This window comes from Strix uralensis, chromosome 5, assembly GCF_047716275.1.
Source record: "Strix uralensis isolate ZFMK-TIS-50842 chromosome 5, bStrUra1, whole genome shotgun sequence".
In the NCBI taxonomy this organism is placed as follows: Eukaryota; Metazoa; Chordata; class Aves; order Strigiformes; family Strigidae; genus Strix; species Strix uralensis.
Window position 1 is genome coordinate 31,270,877 of NC_133976.1, and position 16,921 is coordinate 31,287,797.

The window sequence follows — 16,921 nt, forward strand, 5'->3', positions numbered from 1 at the left end:
GAACATTGAGTCCAACTCCCTGCTCCTTTCAGGACTACCTAAAACTAAGTCATATGACTGTAGTGCACATCATATGACATAGTACACAAAAAAGTGAAGTAGTGAAATGCAAAAATGGTATAGAATCATTTGAGTGGCAAAACATTTTTGGTGGTCTTTTTGTTTATAATAGTATTATTGTGTCATTCTGATATACATTGTTGACAAAAAAGGTAAGAAAACATGGATTGCTGATCTTAAGTTTTCTGGTCCCACTTGAAGATACCAAAATCCAGAATCAAGTTGTGCAGTATGACTTTGCCTATGCCAACTGGTTGTATTGATTAAATGAGTGTGTCTGTGTACATGTAATTAATTTCGAACCGTGAGATGTGTACAAACAATTCTGAGCTGAGAAGTGAGCTGCAGTTTACTGTAATAAAAGAAACCTCATGGAAATTAATATCTTGCACTCAACAGTATAACCCGTAATTGAAGTTAAATTTCCTCAAAGAATGTAGCATCAAAAAGATAAATGTTTTTATTGGAAAATGAGCATTTAACTTTGTGATAATTTGAACTTTGGGAATGCATTGATTCCCTTTCTTCATTAATGTACTGATAATAGTAAATATGTACTGATAACACTAAATAAAGATAAAATTTAAATACTCTTACTAAAAGTGATTTTCAGAGTTTTTGTTTATGAGTTCCAGTGCTTTAAAGTGAAGTGCTTTGTACCATCTGGTTTTTTATGTGAAGTTTTGCATTTCAGATGTCCAGTTTTAAAGGTACTAATAAGAAGGACTAAAAGAACCTGAAGGTTATTTTTCCTTTTGCTTTGAGTAGTATTTAAAGTATCGAGATTTACATACACAGAGATTTCTGTACAAAAGTAGATATTTTCTTAAAAAAAGTTATTCCAAAAAATGTAATTATGTCAGCATTATCTGTTGTGCAAAAATACTATTTTTAGTATAGCGCATTTGTTAGTGGATTTTGGTGACCTCTCAAGTGATTCTTAAAACTTGTACCTACTATGGTGCACAATAGAAGAGCTTGTAGAGAGAGGCTCAGCAGCGAATTATCACCAGTAAGATGAGCTGTGGGATAAGCGTTTTCACACAAGCAGCAGCAGGAGCTATGCATCGTAGTTTTGGAGTCTTTGATGTAGTTCTTTACCCAGCTGCCTTTATAAATCTTTGTGTGCACTCTGATTGTACATGTATTTCCTCATCCAGATAAAATGGTATGGTCTGCTTCCTAATGCCTGCAATTACAGTGTCTAAATAGAGTCTGCATCTAAAAAGTTAGTATTGCTTATTAGTAATGATATTCACTATTTTTATTATTGTTTTTCTGTACTAGAACTTCTGTCCTAAAACTGAATTTTTGTGGACAGATTATTTAATTACTTCTGGAAGGCAATCCCTGTTGCAATGTATACTTACTGTCTTACTAAATATGGTGTGCCTCTTGCTTTTAGGGTATTATCTCTTGCTTTTAGAAAAATGCACCCTGATGTGTGTGGCTTTTTGCAGCCTAATTATCTCTTGTGTAGACAATGATTGGTATATCTTAATTAGGTTTGTTTCATTTACTGCTACTGACAGCTGGAGCCTTGGTTTACAAGAGGGTATCACCATTATTTGAGCTGGAAAAGACATTCAGTGAATGAATAAACTGAGCAACGTTTCTCATCACTGGAGCAACAGACAGCTAAGAACCAAGTCAGAGTGGGCAGAAAGGAAAAGAAACACGTCAGGTTTTGGCAATCTTTCTTTTCCACTTCAGCAGTTAGAGAGACAGTGATAAAAACGAAAAATGCAGCAGCTACACTGCAATGTGCCCTGCTGGCAATAAGGCGAACAGTTCACTTCACAAGGACCAATTTAGTGGTGGCAAGCATTTTGAAAACACAGCTGTTCATACAAAGCTACCTTTCAAACACATCAACTGAAAGAGCCACTTCTCAATTCTTGTCATTATAACCACTTTGAGCAGTTCTGTGGACAGAAATCTGGAAATGTCACTAACCAAAAATTGGGCATGAGACATTTCATACCTCACTTGATTGTAGTAACAGCACTTAGGGGTTTTTTTTTAAGTATTATGGAAATATACAGACTTAAGTTTGAACATTTAGTATCTTTCTGCTAGTTTTATAAGGCAATTTTTCCTTGTTTGTTCTATGATCAAAATAAAAAAAAATTGTTTCCTTTGGGAATTTTTTATCACGGCATGATTGATAACAAGATGTAACAACTTATTTATTTGACATATTTCAAGAATTGGCACAAAAATCTCATTTATTTTCCCTCTATAAAAATGTAAGCGGGATGTTTTTGTTGAAATATGTACTGAAAGTTTATGACTGAGGCAGGAGAACAAGTTTAGGTTAAAGCACAAAAAGATAATACAATAGATTTTCACAACAGAATCAGTCTTGAAATAAAATATTTCTAGAAGTAAGCTTTACAAGCTGGTCTGATACAGTTGCTGGAAATCATATAGGCTTTGTAAAAACTGAAAAGAATTTCTTCTAGCTTATGTAGTCTTGCTTTCATTCCACTCTCTGGAGCAAAGAATTTAATGAAGAATCCTGTTTCTCTTTACAAATGCAAAGTAACAGTTCACTGTAATATGCTCTTAATGTGTTATATTCTTACATATCACTAACATATAGTCTCACATTAAAACATGAATGAGGATTTCTGGAAATTAGCATGTTTGACAATCTCGGTTCTGAGGTGTTAACTTGGGCAGCTGACAGTATCAGATGACAGCTGTATTTTTAGAGTCTGAGGTTGAAAACCTCAAAAGTGAGTATCTGAAATATCTGGACATGTTTGAAAAACTTGACTAGATCTTCCTGTTGGGACATTGACTAGTTTTGGAAATCTACTTTACTTTTTTTCTAATGATTGATTTTTAGAACTTCAGGCTGAATAACATTAAGCACAAGATGTAAAGGAAATGGCAAAAGGTACTTGTATTTAACCCTGGAAGCAATTTGCAGTGTCTGAATAATTATTTCAGCATATGTGTTTATATTTATTTTGTGAACTTGTTACACCTCCTTTTAATTTTTTTCCTTACTTGGAATAAATTTGCCTGAGGGAAAGCCACAAGCTTAAAATGTTTAATTATGACTGTAAAACAGGACAAATTCTCACACCTTAGGCCATTACAAGATAAGGATGACAAGGTTTTATACATCATTAGAAGTTCTTTATATACATTGACATCATGTGCTTTGAGGTTACTTTAATCTACAAGTAATGATAGATTCAGAAAAATATTATGATCAGCTAGATTTACATGAGATTACCCTTTCTCTTTCACTAATTGAGTCTGCTCTACTATCCTTGTGCTCTTGTTTACAGATCTTAATGCAAATTAACAGATATCAAAGGAATTATCACCATGTACAATTCATTAAGAACTTACTGTAGTTCTATTTCTTGTATCAATCAAAAATTACATTACAGTATTTTAGAAAACACTGCAGTATAATATATCATAAAGCTTTGAAAATACAGTATTTAAAATAGAAGTGATGAAAACAAAAAAGTAAAATGGAAGCCAAAGGAATATTTACAAATGGTATGTGATAATTTATTACATATGCTATTTTAGAATAGCTTTTCAATGGACTTAACTTGGTAAGACCTTCTTTTAAAAATGGAAGGATGGAAAAGATATAGCACTTGTTTCCTAACCTATGTTAAACTGGATTACCATGACTGAGCATGGAATGACAGATAACTGTGGGACCACCTGCATGTGAAGTGAGGTGATTGTCAATCTTAATCACAGCACTTAATAGAAATAGTATATAATTTTATTACTATTATTAATTTAGTGGCAGCAGCAGCATTGTGCATTGGAGCCATAGGGGTGGATAAGGACCATGCCGTCTTGTGTGCTAACTTGCTGCAAAACAAAACTGTGAGCTTTACTCCATGGAGCTTAAAATTTAAATACAAGAAGAGGACAACTGATGATTCAGACAGGGCAAGAAAAAAAAGAAGTCACTATGACAGTCTCCGAATATCCGTCCTCAGGTTTATTCTTTTCCTCTAACCGTAGTCTAGTAGTTTTCTATCATGAGCCTGGATTACTTTTCCAGGCTTTGATTTTATATTTTCTGTCTGTAGATCTCTCTCTCTCATGTGCTTTTAACTTTTAATCGCACACTCCCTAGCCATTGAACACATCTGACTTCTTCAGAAATGTCATAGCAAAAGAAGATGAAAAGCTTGTTTGATGATACTTGGGAAAGGAGTTAATAATTTCAGTAATTACAGTTACCTTACATTTTTACTTCTCCTAATATGAAGTGTTCAAAATAATTTTTAGCTATTTTTTTTGAGTGAGCAGAATGTTAGAAAACTGTATTTACATTACAAGAGGACGAATTTCAATGGAAGTCACACATTTCTTTACCATTTGTGTTCTGTCATTTATGTTCTAATTTATGTTCTAATTTCTAATATGGCATTCCAGATCATCTTGCAATATTTTTAATATGTGGCAGTTAGACTACTTGGATTAATTGTAAAAGAAACTTTGAAAAGAATCTGAATGGATTTCTTATTTTATTTCATCTTCTTAAATCAGATATTGAATGTATAATTCTGATGATTTTATCTAAAAATTTAACTCATTGCTAGTATTACTTGTATGGATTTTTTCTTAAATAATGACTGCACATATGTATTTTCTAGTTATTAGAGAAAAGAACGAGGATTATATGTTAAAAATAACTTTTCAAAGCACTTCGATCTTTGGTATTCTTGTTACAGTTCTTAGCCTTTGAAAGGTTTCACTGTGTAAGTGACATACATCATCGCCATTATCAAGCAATTATGTCAAAAAAATTATTGCTGTAACTTGGGAAAATAATGCGTTAGTTTAATTTAGATTTATTCGTACATGTTCAACTTCTTTTTGACAGTTGTCATGTTAGTAGTGGAGAAGTATATATTGGCACTTACCTAGGCACATAGTTGGCAAGAGAGCAGTCACGTTCTGGATGTGGGTGCATGTACCCAGTTACCAGATGCTTCAAGCAGATGGCCAGAACTAAAGATGAGTGAGACCAGTTCTGGCTTGATTTTCTAGAAAGCTACCATACTGATTCTGGGGTAGTTTGACTAGTAAAAAAGCCTAGCCAAAATCTATCAGAGCTATTGGCAAAATCTGCATTTTGTGATTCATTTTTTTCTTTGTGACTCTTAAACTGTAAATATTAAACATGCCTAAAACATAGACATAAGTGTCTTTGGGTAGTTGTAATAAAGACAGAGAAAGATAGTGGCTGTACTTAGAACATCATATTTTCCTTGGGAATTTAATTTATCTTTTTTTTGATTTATCATGGGAATGATAAACTGTAATAAAATTAGCATAATAATAAACATGATAATTTTAGGAGTTACCATTTATATTCTATATTTTTTCAATAACAAAGATTTAGTCTTGAAAGACCTATACTAATTTAAACTGTCAGCCTTTAATGGCAGACTCCTAATGTTTAGTGAATTCACCTGTTTAATTTTTGGTATATTTATGACTTGTTTTGTGAAATGGTCACATCAAGGTAAATGCCCTTGTAATAATTAAAAATAATTTATCATTTCTGGTGTGCACTGCATGGATTATCAACTATAATAATCTAAAGATATAAAAGGGCTTAATGAATGCAGTTATATCAGGAACATCCTGCTACAATCCCAGCCAGTACTTGATGTATACTTATAACATATTACATGGAATGTGGTTTGAGATCCAAGAAGGGAAAAAATTTATTGCTTGTCATTATAGTAACCAGAAATTACTTACTAAAAAAAAAAATTAAAAATGTAAGGTGCCAGTAGTAGATGAGATAGTATTTTCTATGTCACGAATTTTCCTACGGAATTAGACTGAATTGCTTTAACTTTATAATTGTGAATATATTGGTGATTACTTTCATTCTGAGCCACCTGGGGAACCAGGTTCACAATATATTGTTCAACAGAAATGGATAATTTTTTTCAATCTTGCTTGAGGCAGTGTAGAGAAATGGATTGATGAAAACACAATTTCAGGATGCAAAAACTGACAAAGCGTAAAACAGAACATTATTGTAAAGATTAGGAAATAAAAGTTCTGTTTTCTGCTGTGTTTTATATCAGTTGGAGTGATTTATGCATACTCATAAATTACCAGCTCATAGAGAGACTGTCATTTATGATTGCAGAAAGTATTTTGGTTTGTATTTAGTTTTAATTACAGTTTTTGCTCAGCTGAGCATCTCATTAATAACATTAAATGTTAAGTTTTTTATATGATTTGCAAAACTAATGTTATTTTTAGACCTGAAATTATTGCTTTTTGTGCTTTTATGACCCATTCGGCAGCTCTAATCCACACTATAGGATTATCATGGTTCATTTCTTATTTCTCAAGAAATGAATACATTAAAATGCTGATCTTATTTTCTATTTATGATTTGCTTTTTAAAATAAGACCAGAAGAAGGAAGATAAATACAAGATAAATAAATATCAACACTTATAGTCTAGTACAGCATCCCTTTTAATGTGTGTGGCACTACAGCTAAATAATCATATAGTAACTAATCATCTTTCAAGTGTTTTTCTTTTCCTTTCAAAATTGCAAATTTATTTAAACTATTGTACCTCCCCAGCATGTATAGATTCATAGCCACCTTCCCCACTCCATTTCTTCCCAATATACAGTCTTTCTAGTGTTTCCTGTTATTTTAAAAGAATTTTTTGTATATTGTTTAAAGTGAAAAATTCACTCAGTCCCTTAATGTCAGATGATTTGGCTCATTAGCATGTCACTGAATGGGATTATTTTGATTATGAAACTTGTATGATATAGCCACATCTTGACTTTGTATTTCTTTCTTAGCTCTCCAGCATCTATCATCCTTTCACATCACCTTTCTGCATTTTGGATGCCAAATCTGACAGCAGTGTTAAAATCAATGTTCTGATCTCCCAGAAAATTTTGACCAATATTTACTGTTCAAGTATTCAAGTCAATCAGCCAGATTGTGATCACTCTACTCAAAGCTTGCACTAGATTTTCCTTGACAAGAATAATTTCTCCTGAATTTTGTTGTGAATTCTACTTATGATTCAAAGACTATGGATAGACATATCTACTGTAGGTGCATATGTAAGGACACGTAGGAACACTACGTCACATATTATGATAAGAATGTTAGAGATGTATTTGTGCAATGAAATGCATCTTTCTATGGGAAAATGGCTTTTCAAACTGAACAAAAGATAAGTTTGAATTAAGATACTGAAAAGATCCTATTAGTGGTGATTAGGGAATGATTGAACAGTTTTGTTCATCACTGCTGTTGAAGTGGGATAGATGAACCATTTCAAATTGTCCTTCTGGTTTGTCCTTTCAAAGATGGATTAGGCATAATTTTGTAATAATAATAATGTTAAGTCAAAGCAACCTGCTTTTTTATTGTAAGACATTTATTTTTAAGTCTGACTTCAGCCTTTCTGCTTTCAGACAATGGCATGGTTCTCTTTTCCAGCAGTAAAACACCTTGAATAAGTACAGAAAGATAGATATATCAATAGTGTGACATTTCAATAGTGTGAAATGACAAATTACACTTCCAGGATCTAGTAGTAATTTCTGCTTCAAAGCTGGAAGACATCAGAGGGAATATCAGAAGAAAGGAGAAAGACATGGTATGCTTGCTTACTCATAGGAGGACCACTGACACTAGAATGCCTGTGAAACAGCACAGATGAACCTAACATATGCCAAAACCCATTAGTTTCATTTATCAACTACAGGTAAGAACTCTCATAAAACGCTGTATATGGTTGTGGTCACTCAAGATGAGTAAAATAAATTGAAATTAGGGCAGAATCAGTATGAGTTAGTATCAGTTAGTATTTTCTGAAAGGAAACTAGGAAAAAGAATGTTTCTTCCTCTGTAAAACAATTTTAGATTTGTTTACAACAGAGGAGAAATAGTTGTTAGTTATTTGTACAAATATTAAGTACAGTGATATATCATTTACAGGTAGATGAGGAGTAGTTATAAAACCTGGAGCTGTTTCTCTCCATGTATGTACATGATAATTCTAAGAAAATATGTCAACTAAGAAGGGCCATGTGAAGATTTAATTGCAAAAATATTGTTCAAATTCTTAAAATATTCTCAGAAATTGTCCCTTCATATTGCTGCTGGTCTTCATTGAATCAATAAACTGTTCTCCCCAGTTAACTAGGAATATGTATGGAAACTAGCCAGAACTAAAGGAAAATACCTACTAGCATGTATGGAAAATAACTAGCAGTATGTATGGAAAAAACATAACAGGCAAACATAATGGAAGAACACTTTGTGTCCTATGTGAACACTTGTGAAGCATTTGAAGAAAATAGGATTTCTAGATACATACCATAAGATCTAGTGTACATCTCGTAATGTAATAGAAGGAAGTAGAAAGGGGAGAATGATGTTGTCTTTTTTTTTTTTTTTTGAGGGATATGGGTATTTCAGTAACCTCCTCAGAAGTTGCTTTTGGGGTTTTAGAACTTTCCACTGTACTCTACAAGAAGCAAAAGCAGTTGGGATACCAAAGTTGCCTGAGTTTCTTTGAAGTTATCCATGTAATTTGCAACATTTAAAGCTATACATGTTGCTGTAGTTCAGAGAAGAAAAGTACACATATACCATGGAAGAGTTTAAAGCAGAGGACATGTATCAACTCTGACATTTGGAAGGGTTGATTTACTTCTTAACTGGTCCTTTGTCAGCTAGTATGTTAAAACCAGGCAGACAGCATCATAAGAGCATCTGATTCACCATCTCAAAAAAGAGACCCGGGTGACAAGATGTTTCTCTAAAAATGTAAGTAGGTCTACTTGCAGTAGTGTGTAATAGGTAGTGCAGATACTTTTGAAGGCAAATAGCCAGTTCACTTGATAGAGTTAGCTGATGCAATACACAAACCAATACCAATAAAAGTGCATTGATGATTAATTTGGTTAAGCACAATTTAAACAGATAAATGAGGATAATTTAGCTTTGGTGTGTGGCTTTTTCTGCCAGGTCTTATAAATGTGGACTGAATATATAGTTTAAGTTCTCTTATAGTATAATTATCCTTTGTTCAGGCAATAGTTGTCACCTTGTTCAATATTATAATGATGAAAATTATAAACCACCTGTCTGTCTCCTTGCAAATGACTCTGTGTCCTCTGTTAATGAGCATGGAAATGTCACCTTAAATTGCTTTAACATTCTTAATACAAAGAAAACAAAGCATGGAAAGCATTTGAAGTTCAAAATCCATACCAGCTGTTAAGTTGTGTTAGCATGCTTTAAACTGCCCTTATCATGGTTTCATATTGTATGTGGGAAATGCAAATTTTGAAAGTAAATCCAGATTTAATTTTTAACATTTGGAACAGGGAGTGCAGAACAGTGTGAGCATTGTAACTCCTATATTTTCAAACCCTGACCGATCAGGTTCAATTTCCACTACTGGTTGTGGAGAATGATCATGATGTGTTCCTGAAATTCCAATTCTGAATCTCCAGTGCCATCTGGTAACTTTCAGTTGGTTGAAGGCTGAGATTATTCTGGAATTAAATGAATAGGCAAAGCAACACATCTGAATGGCTGAGAACTTAAAAAGTCCTGAAAACATTTCCCTGAAGGTAATAGACTACTCTTTTCTGTCTCCTGTCATTCATGAGAGGTAATGTGAACCACATCCAGGGAAGATGAAGTAGCATTTGAAAACTATAGAAGTAATGAGTAGAAACTTACAGCATTTATGAGGTGAAATAGCTTTGTTTGGCAGTCCTTCAGGAGCAGGCTTTTAGAATTGATCAAGACTTACATTACAAGCAGTAAGAAAAATACCCTAAATGCCTTAAAAATGTTTGGCTTGAAAATTAGGTTTTAGTTTCACTATATTTCCCATGTTGCTATTAAACATTAGAATTGAATGGTAATTGATAAGTTACAAATAAACTTGCTGTTCAGTTGATCTTTTCTACAAATAATTATTCTTCAAGGGTCAACATTTAAAACATTTTAAATAGCTGTAGTTAATAAAAGGCTGTCTTGGAACAAAATACTGAAGAATTATTGAGATGAGTTCACTTTACAGTCGGGATGTCTAAATCGCTTTTAATGTCCTTGTGGTTTATAGAGTCATATGGACACAGAAACCCGATATTCACTAGTCTAACATTTTAATGAAAGATGGAGAATATACTGCAGGTAGAGACATAGATATTTAGGTATGGAAAAACAGCATTACCTTGAAAGAAATAAAAATAGAAGACTGCAGTTACGTATTGATGAAGATAAAGCAAAGCTTGGTATTCCTTTGAAAATTGTCATGTAGTGATCTGTGCCAGCCCAAAAAGGTTTCACAACAGGTTGAGCAGGTTGTGTTATTAGTGGCTTGGCCCATTACCAAACCCTTTTTTGTCAAAGGGAATTCCTGCTTTGAAATGGATTGTTGTTTTGTTGAGAGTTAGCAGATCTTCTGAATGGATCCACAGGAGGATTGTGCATCCTTTTCCTTATCATGACTATCCAGGATGATAATCTAATAAATAGGATGGTTTCAAGGGTGTTTTGGGTATAGGCAATACTTACTTAATGTTTACAGATCAAAATGTTAACTATTAACTATGCTCAGCTGATAAGCACTCATATTTGTTTTTTTCTTAGGCTGAATAATCTCATTTTAATACTGTGTACATGCCAAACTGATAACCTAAGAAATGTTAAGGTGAAGAAGTCTTGATGGGTTTCATTTGTTCCTCTTTCTGGTCTTCCAAGCTATTTCCAGGGTTTTAATTCTTTCAGGAATTTCTATAGGACTTCCCCTTTTTGACTGTGTCAGACAAGTAAGAATTCCATTCTGTTAAAGCAGAAAGGCTTCTATTGATGACCCCAGATATTTCTTCCCTATATATGGATTCAATTTCTAGAACTGTTAAGGAGAGAGAATCAACATTTCTCTCCTCTGAACTTGTTACAGAACATTAAAGAACCTTACAACCCACTATTTTTGGTGAATGGGAAGGGTTTTTTTGATTTATTTTGCATTACTGTATAGATAACATAGTAGATTATACACAGATGTGATCCTTGAAATCTAATGGAAAGATAAATCTGCATATTCTAGTGAAAAAAAAAACTTTCTGCTTCATTTGCTTAATTGTGAAATAGCATGTTTTTCAAGCTGTTATTAAGGTTTGAAATGATTTGACTTCATTAGTTTGGTAATTAGTTTAGGCAGATTGTTTTGAACAGGCTCATTCCTATCTTACTGCTACTGAGTCTATCATACTTTTGTTACAAAAGTCACTCTTGAAGAATTTGTTGCATTGGCTTTAATTGCTTTCTCTTTTAAAAATAACAATATCTAAGAAGCATGAAACAGAATTTGTTTCACTGGAAAAAATCCTTAATTCCGGAGGCTACACATACTAGTTTGATATTTTAATGTTTAGAAGTGTTAGGCTTACATTCTGCATGTTATAGGAAGAATGTTGCAGGATTAGATGGATTTTACAAGTAGGTACCACACAAATGCAGGCAATTATTTGGCTCTATCAAGCAACATATTTTTAAAGCAACAGTTGTTGTCATATAGTCTTTATTAAATATCCTTTTTTATGTTCATTATCATCAGATTTCAGTGACTTCTGTCTGATGTGAGAATATTAATGTGGACACTGACACTTGCTGCAATATCACAGCTATTTCTTCATAAAATAGACATTGTCTGTAGAGTTAAAAATAAAGTCGCAGAGATTAGCCATAGAAAAGGAGGATACAGATAGAGTATTCTGCAGTTTGGACATGTGTTAGAATCCAGCTGAGGTTAATTGTGGTCTCATTTATTTTTGTGACTGGAAAATACTCAGAAAACTTAGTGATTGGAAATCAACTTCAGGTAGCTCCATCCCTATCTCCCAGCCTTGCACATCCTGATTTGGGGGATGCTGATATATAGCATTCATAGGCTTCCTGCCAGCCAGCTTCAGAGTTTAAAACAAAAGTATTTGGAAAGAAAATTTATCAAAACTCTTCAGCATGACTATGATTTTTCTTTTTTTTCTTTTTTGCTTTTTTAAATTGGTCATCTCAGTTGCAGCTTAGCTTTGTAAAATAGCTGTGGAATTTGTTAACTTCTTCCTCGATGGCTAGAATTCTGAGCATAATTTAAAGTGATAGCATTATAATAAATTAAAATGTTGATTTATTCTGAAAGCCATAGGTACAAAGAGTTACAACAGTTTTTGTCTGCTAGAGGCAGACAAGAGAGAGTAAGATGAGGGGAAGGAGAAAGGAATTTTTTTTTCTTTTTTTTTCCTATTTTGTCATTCTCTTGCTCACCATCTTTGGAAGTTAACTTAGTTGGAAGTAAAACTGAATTGATGTTAACTTAATTATACTTCTGCTCTACTCAGTGAATTCCATCACTTTTCAGGAAAAAAAAAGAAATTTCATTGCTTTGTCCTTTGAGGGCTTTTTTTTTTTTTTTTTTTCCCTCAGGCTAAGGCTGTCTAATGGCTGTTTGGGGACCCATGTGGTAAGAATTAGACTTCTCAGTCCTTTCTAGGCCCAAAAGAGACAAGTGAAATCAGCAACTACCATTCCATCAGCCTGCTAGAAGAGCTCATAATCTGAAAGATCTCAAATACTAGCCTAAGCTCCATGTCTCTTTGGGTTACCAGTGTTTCCTACTTTCTGCAGTGTGCTGTCATATGTGTTAGATTTCACATACTAGTTCCAGATTACAGAATTTAACTGCATGTTCTTTTTAATCCTTTTTTTTTCTTTTTTTTGCATTTAAGCAACTTGAATAAATACAATAATTCATATTTGTTGTTTGATATTCTGAGTTTACTCTGTGTAATACTTTCTCTTAGAGCTACTTTCTAAGTGAATGACTCACTTTTCATAAACTATTACTTATGAACTTTGTTGAATTCAAACCAGAATTTGCTTTGCAGCTGGACAGTTTAAAGTAATAGACCCAAAATTAATTTTGCACAGCTTCTTGTGTGAACACACATTTATTCATACAAACAAATTTGAAAAGCTAAAAAAGGATGCAAATACTGTCCTGAAATACCACTCGGAATGTCTCGGTAACCTTGGCAAATATTTTTTGCATTTTTTCCCCAGGTTTATCTTCTTGTGTTATAAGTTCTGAAAATACTAGAAATACTTGTAAACTGTTTCCTGGATTCTTATATGCAAGGAACTTGAACAGAATGGTCCAGCGCACAGTGGTTTTTTTCAGCTGAGAGATGCTTTTTATGCCATTTAGAAAAGTCTGTTAATTCCTAAGGGCTCAAGCGTGTCTGGTTAGGCATAGATTATAGAATAGTGTGGTGATGAGCTTCATTTTCTAAGATAACCACATGGACCTAGAGTGCCTCTGGAGCTTAGACTTGTACAGATTCATGAAAAACTTATCTTTCTAAGATAACCACATTGACCTAGAATGCCTCTGGCTGTGGAATTGGTGAATTTGAGGACAGGAACTTGAATATGCGGTTCTCAAATCTCATTTATGATATAAAAAGCAAAAGTCATCACAAGCCACTCTTTTCCATATAAGGAATAAGATTTCTGACAGCTCCCCATCTGCCTATTGACAGAGATGTAGTCACAATCAGGTTAGGTTTGCATCAGTTTGCTTCTATTGTTAAAAATAAATATGAAATTTTATTAAACCAAAACATATCATAATAAGCTACAGTTTTAAGACACCAGATTGTGAAGTTCCATTGATAAGAAAAGTATTGCACAGATAAATCATCTGGAAGGTTCATTATACACACCAAATTATTGCTCACTCACTTTGAAACAGCATGTCTATGGCCTTGACATTTAATCAGAGCAAGAATGGCATTTATTGAATCTCATATTCAGTAAGTCACCAATTCATATTAGTTTTCTTAGGGCCAGTAAAATGCAAAATGCTTGTTATTTTTATACAGATTTTTCTTTTATTACTTTACATGCTTGTGCTTTCCCTTGAAGACCTGTGTTTGGAGACTTTAACCAGAGTGGCTTTTAAAAAAATTTCTTTCTCTCTGTCTATCTCATAGTATTTCATATATTTATTTTATCTGTTTATCTATCTATACCAATACAAGACAAACCACAAGCAGGATTTTGTTTAAAAATAAAGAGAACGATTCATAGACATATATATTTATACCACTAAAACCCAGTATTTGTTTCTATTGAAAGTGTACTTAGAGCAGGTATTAAGTTTGTATAAGAACTAAAGTAGCATATAGAGAGCTAGCGCTGACTTGAATGCTTACATGTACAACATGCAACCTCTGTGCTGTCAAGTGGCTTTGCACATCTGTACCGAGTGTGTCTAAATGTAATAAAATTGTTATAAATTCTCATTAATTGATGAAGGATTTGATGCAGTCAGATAACTACTCTGAATATTCCTTGGTAGAAATTAAAGATTATCTAGTATTTTGACTTCAGTTTTACTTATTTAATAGAGATGTAGATTACGGTTTATTGGTATTTACATCCTTGGTAATTGTTTTGCATCTCACTATAAAGACCTAGGCTGAATACATGCATAACATACTAGAAATGCCATTAAGCAAATTATTCTGAATGAATGTTCTGCCTCTCTATGCTACGCAAAACAAATTTTTCCCAATTAATTTACAATTGATTACTCTATATTGTGCCCCAAGGGAATGCAAAAAAGTCTGTTTATATGTTCCCCGCTATTCTGTTTCTGTAGTTTGATTAAACTAAGCATCAAAAGAATAATTTATGTATTACTAAAGGTAAATTATTTTAAGTTGTAAGAATCTAATCACTTATTTGTGTTTGTGTGTGTGTGTTCTGGACTAGCATAGCATTGCACCTGAATTTATTGTGTTTATTTTTATATATCTGTAATAATTTTTTGAAGTTTGTGCTTTCAAAGGGAAGCATGTGCTTTTAGTGTTTGGACATACCCAGCACACATAGGTATATGTGGTATGTACGAAATTAATGTGTTACTCTTAGTCCAATTCACAGACATCTCATAAGCCTTCATTAATGTCTGAGACCCTTTTAGCTTGAATTCTTCCCAAAGCCTAAATACAGAATTATCATCTAATTAGTTTGCCCTCCCAATCCAAGAGGTTCCTATGCTACTAGACCTGTTCAAAAGTTCTAACCTGTTCACGACTTCTACAAGTGCTGTTGTTTTTCTTGTCAGTCTAATACTCTTAATTTGTAGTTTTAGTCAAATGTCATTCTTCCTAAATTTTACAAAATCCCCATCCCTGATAACTGCAGAAAAAATTCATCCATCTGGGCTTGTTTTCTTCTGTTGAGCTGTTCCTCAGGTTTTGTATTCTTTCCTAAGTTACGTGATGATATAGAAGAAATCAGCAGAGACAAGTATAACAGGCAGAGCAGCATTTACTGGTTAGAGCTTGTGGAAATAGCTAGCAGGAAGAATATTCAAACATACAAATGCTTATTTAAATCCAAAGACTTTTAAATTTTTCTGTTTCAAGTACAAATTTAGAAATACTTTTATTATCCGAATTGGCACAGTCATGTATTTGGAATGAGGAATCAGGATTTAACCAAGTCTTTTCCTCTATTCTATCCAAAAACATTTTCATGTAGAAACCAGAAAAAAAAAATTCACTGAGAGATGGGAAAAAAAGATTCCTAGCTTGACCTATAAACTATAAATTCTGAGTCTTGTCTTGATTCCTGTTCTGCCTGCTTGGAAAAAAGTCTGTCTCTAGGATCTCAGGTGGACAGGGGCCTCTTTCCAGACTTCAAAAGCAAAAGAATGACACAGTTTTCCTTAAGGTGTGCTCATTAATGACTAACTTCAGTTGACTCCCTTTGTAGCGTGCTGGTTGTTTTGTACTACTATTGCATGACATCTCCTCATAAATTATATAGGAGCTATCCTCATAAATCATATAGGGCCTAGGCACATAACAAAGTGTTCATTTCATTTTGGAGAGGGAGGGAGGGCAGATAATTAATGATTAACTGTGAAATCCTTTAATTCTTAATTTGAACTAAACCTTAACCTTTGACAGATGATAGGAAATGGAGATCTACCTTATGGTTATACTCTGGAAGATAGTATCTCCTACATCATTAAATAAGTTTTGGAAGTTTTACTTTGGTATAGAAGTCTACCAGAACTGTAGTAAAAAGAGAATGCAGAAAACAACTGTCAGGTTGGACAGACTATATATACATTTTTCACTATACAACTTTTAATCTTTGTTTTTAATTTATAGATAAACCAAGAAGGAAGATGAGGTTGAAAAAAGATACATGCAAAATATATACAACTACTCTTTCTTTAATATGCCTTCTTGAAACTTTGAGAAAATAAATGTACATGTTGTGACACTTAGTTCCAAATTCTCTGTGGTGCTGAGAGATCCTGATAAAAGTGCACAGTATTATTCTTTTATAGGCTGTTGTCTATCTCAGAAATAAACTGAGTAACATGTGGCAGTTGCTAGGGTAACCGTTTTTTTGTATTTTGCAGAAAAAGTCCAAGAATAAAACACATGTAAATTGGCAGTGTGGAAAGCAGTATCGTATACTCATATTCTCAATTCGTTCTTTATGGTTTTTCTCTATAGTATTTACATACATTCATAACAATGAATTGGATCCGCTTCAGCTTTTACCTTGAATCTCCCCTACACTTGTATTTTGCATGGCTCAGGAAGTAGTTTAAGCATTCAGCTACTAAGCTTAAACTGGTTTTTGCCCTGTCAAACTGTCTCTATTTACTGTCGATAAGATATAGCTGTGGTTGCTGTAAGTGCTGATCATGTTTGCTGGATGTGATTATCAGGTCATGTAAAGCAGA

At 33.3% G+C, this 16,921-nt stretch overlaps 2 protein-coding genes across 5 annotated transcripts in view; one reads left to right on the forward strand and one right to left on the reverse strand.

Moving 5' to 3' along the window:
• IMMP2L (inner mitochondrial membrane peptidase subunit 2) overlaps window positions 1-16,921 on the forward strand; it is a 487,583-nt gene that overhangs the window by 217,023 nt on the left and 253,639 nt on the right. The window lies entirely within an intron of this gene.
• The window catches only part of LRRN3 (leucine rich repeat neuronal 3), a 35,989-nt gene that overhangs the window by 6,015 nt on the left and 13,053 nt on the right, over window positions 1-16,921 (reverse strand). The window lies entirely within an intron of this gene.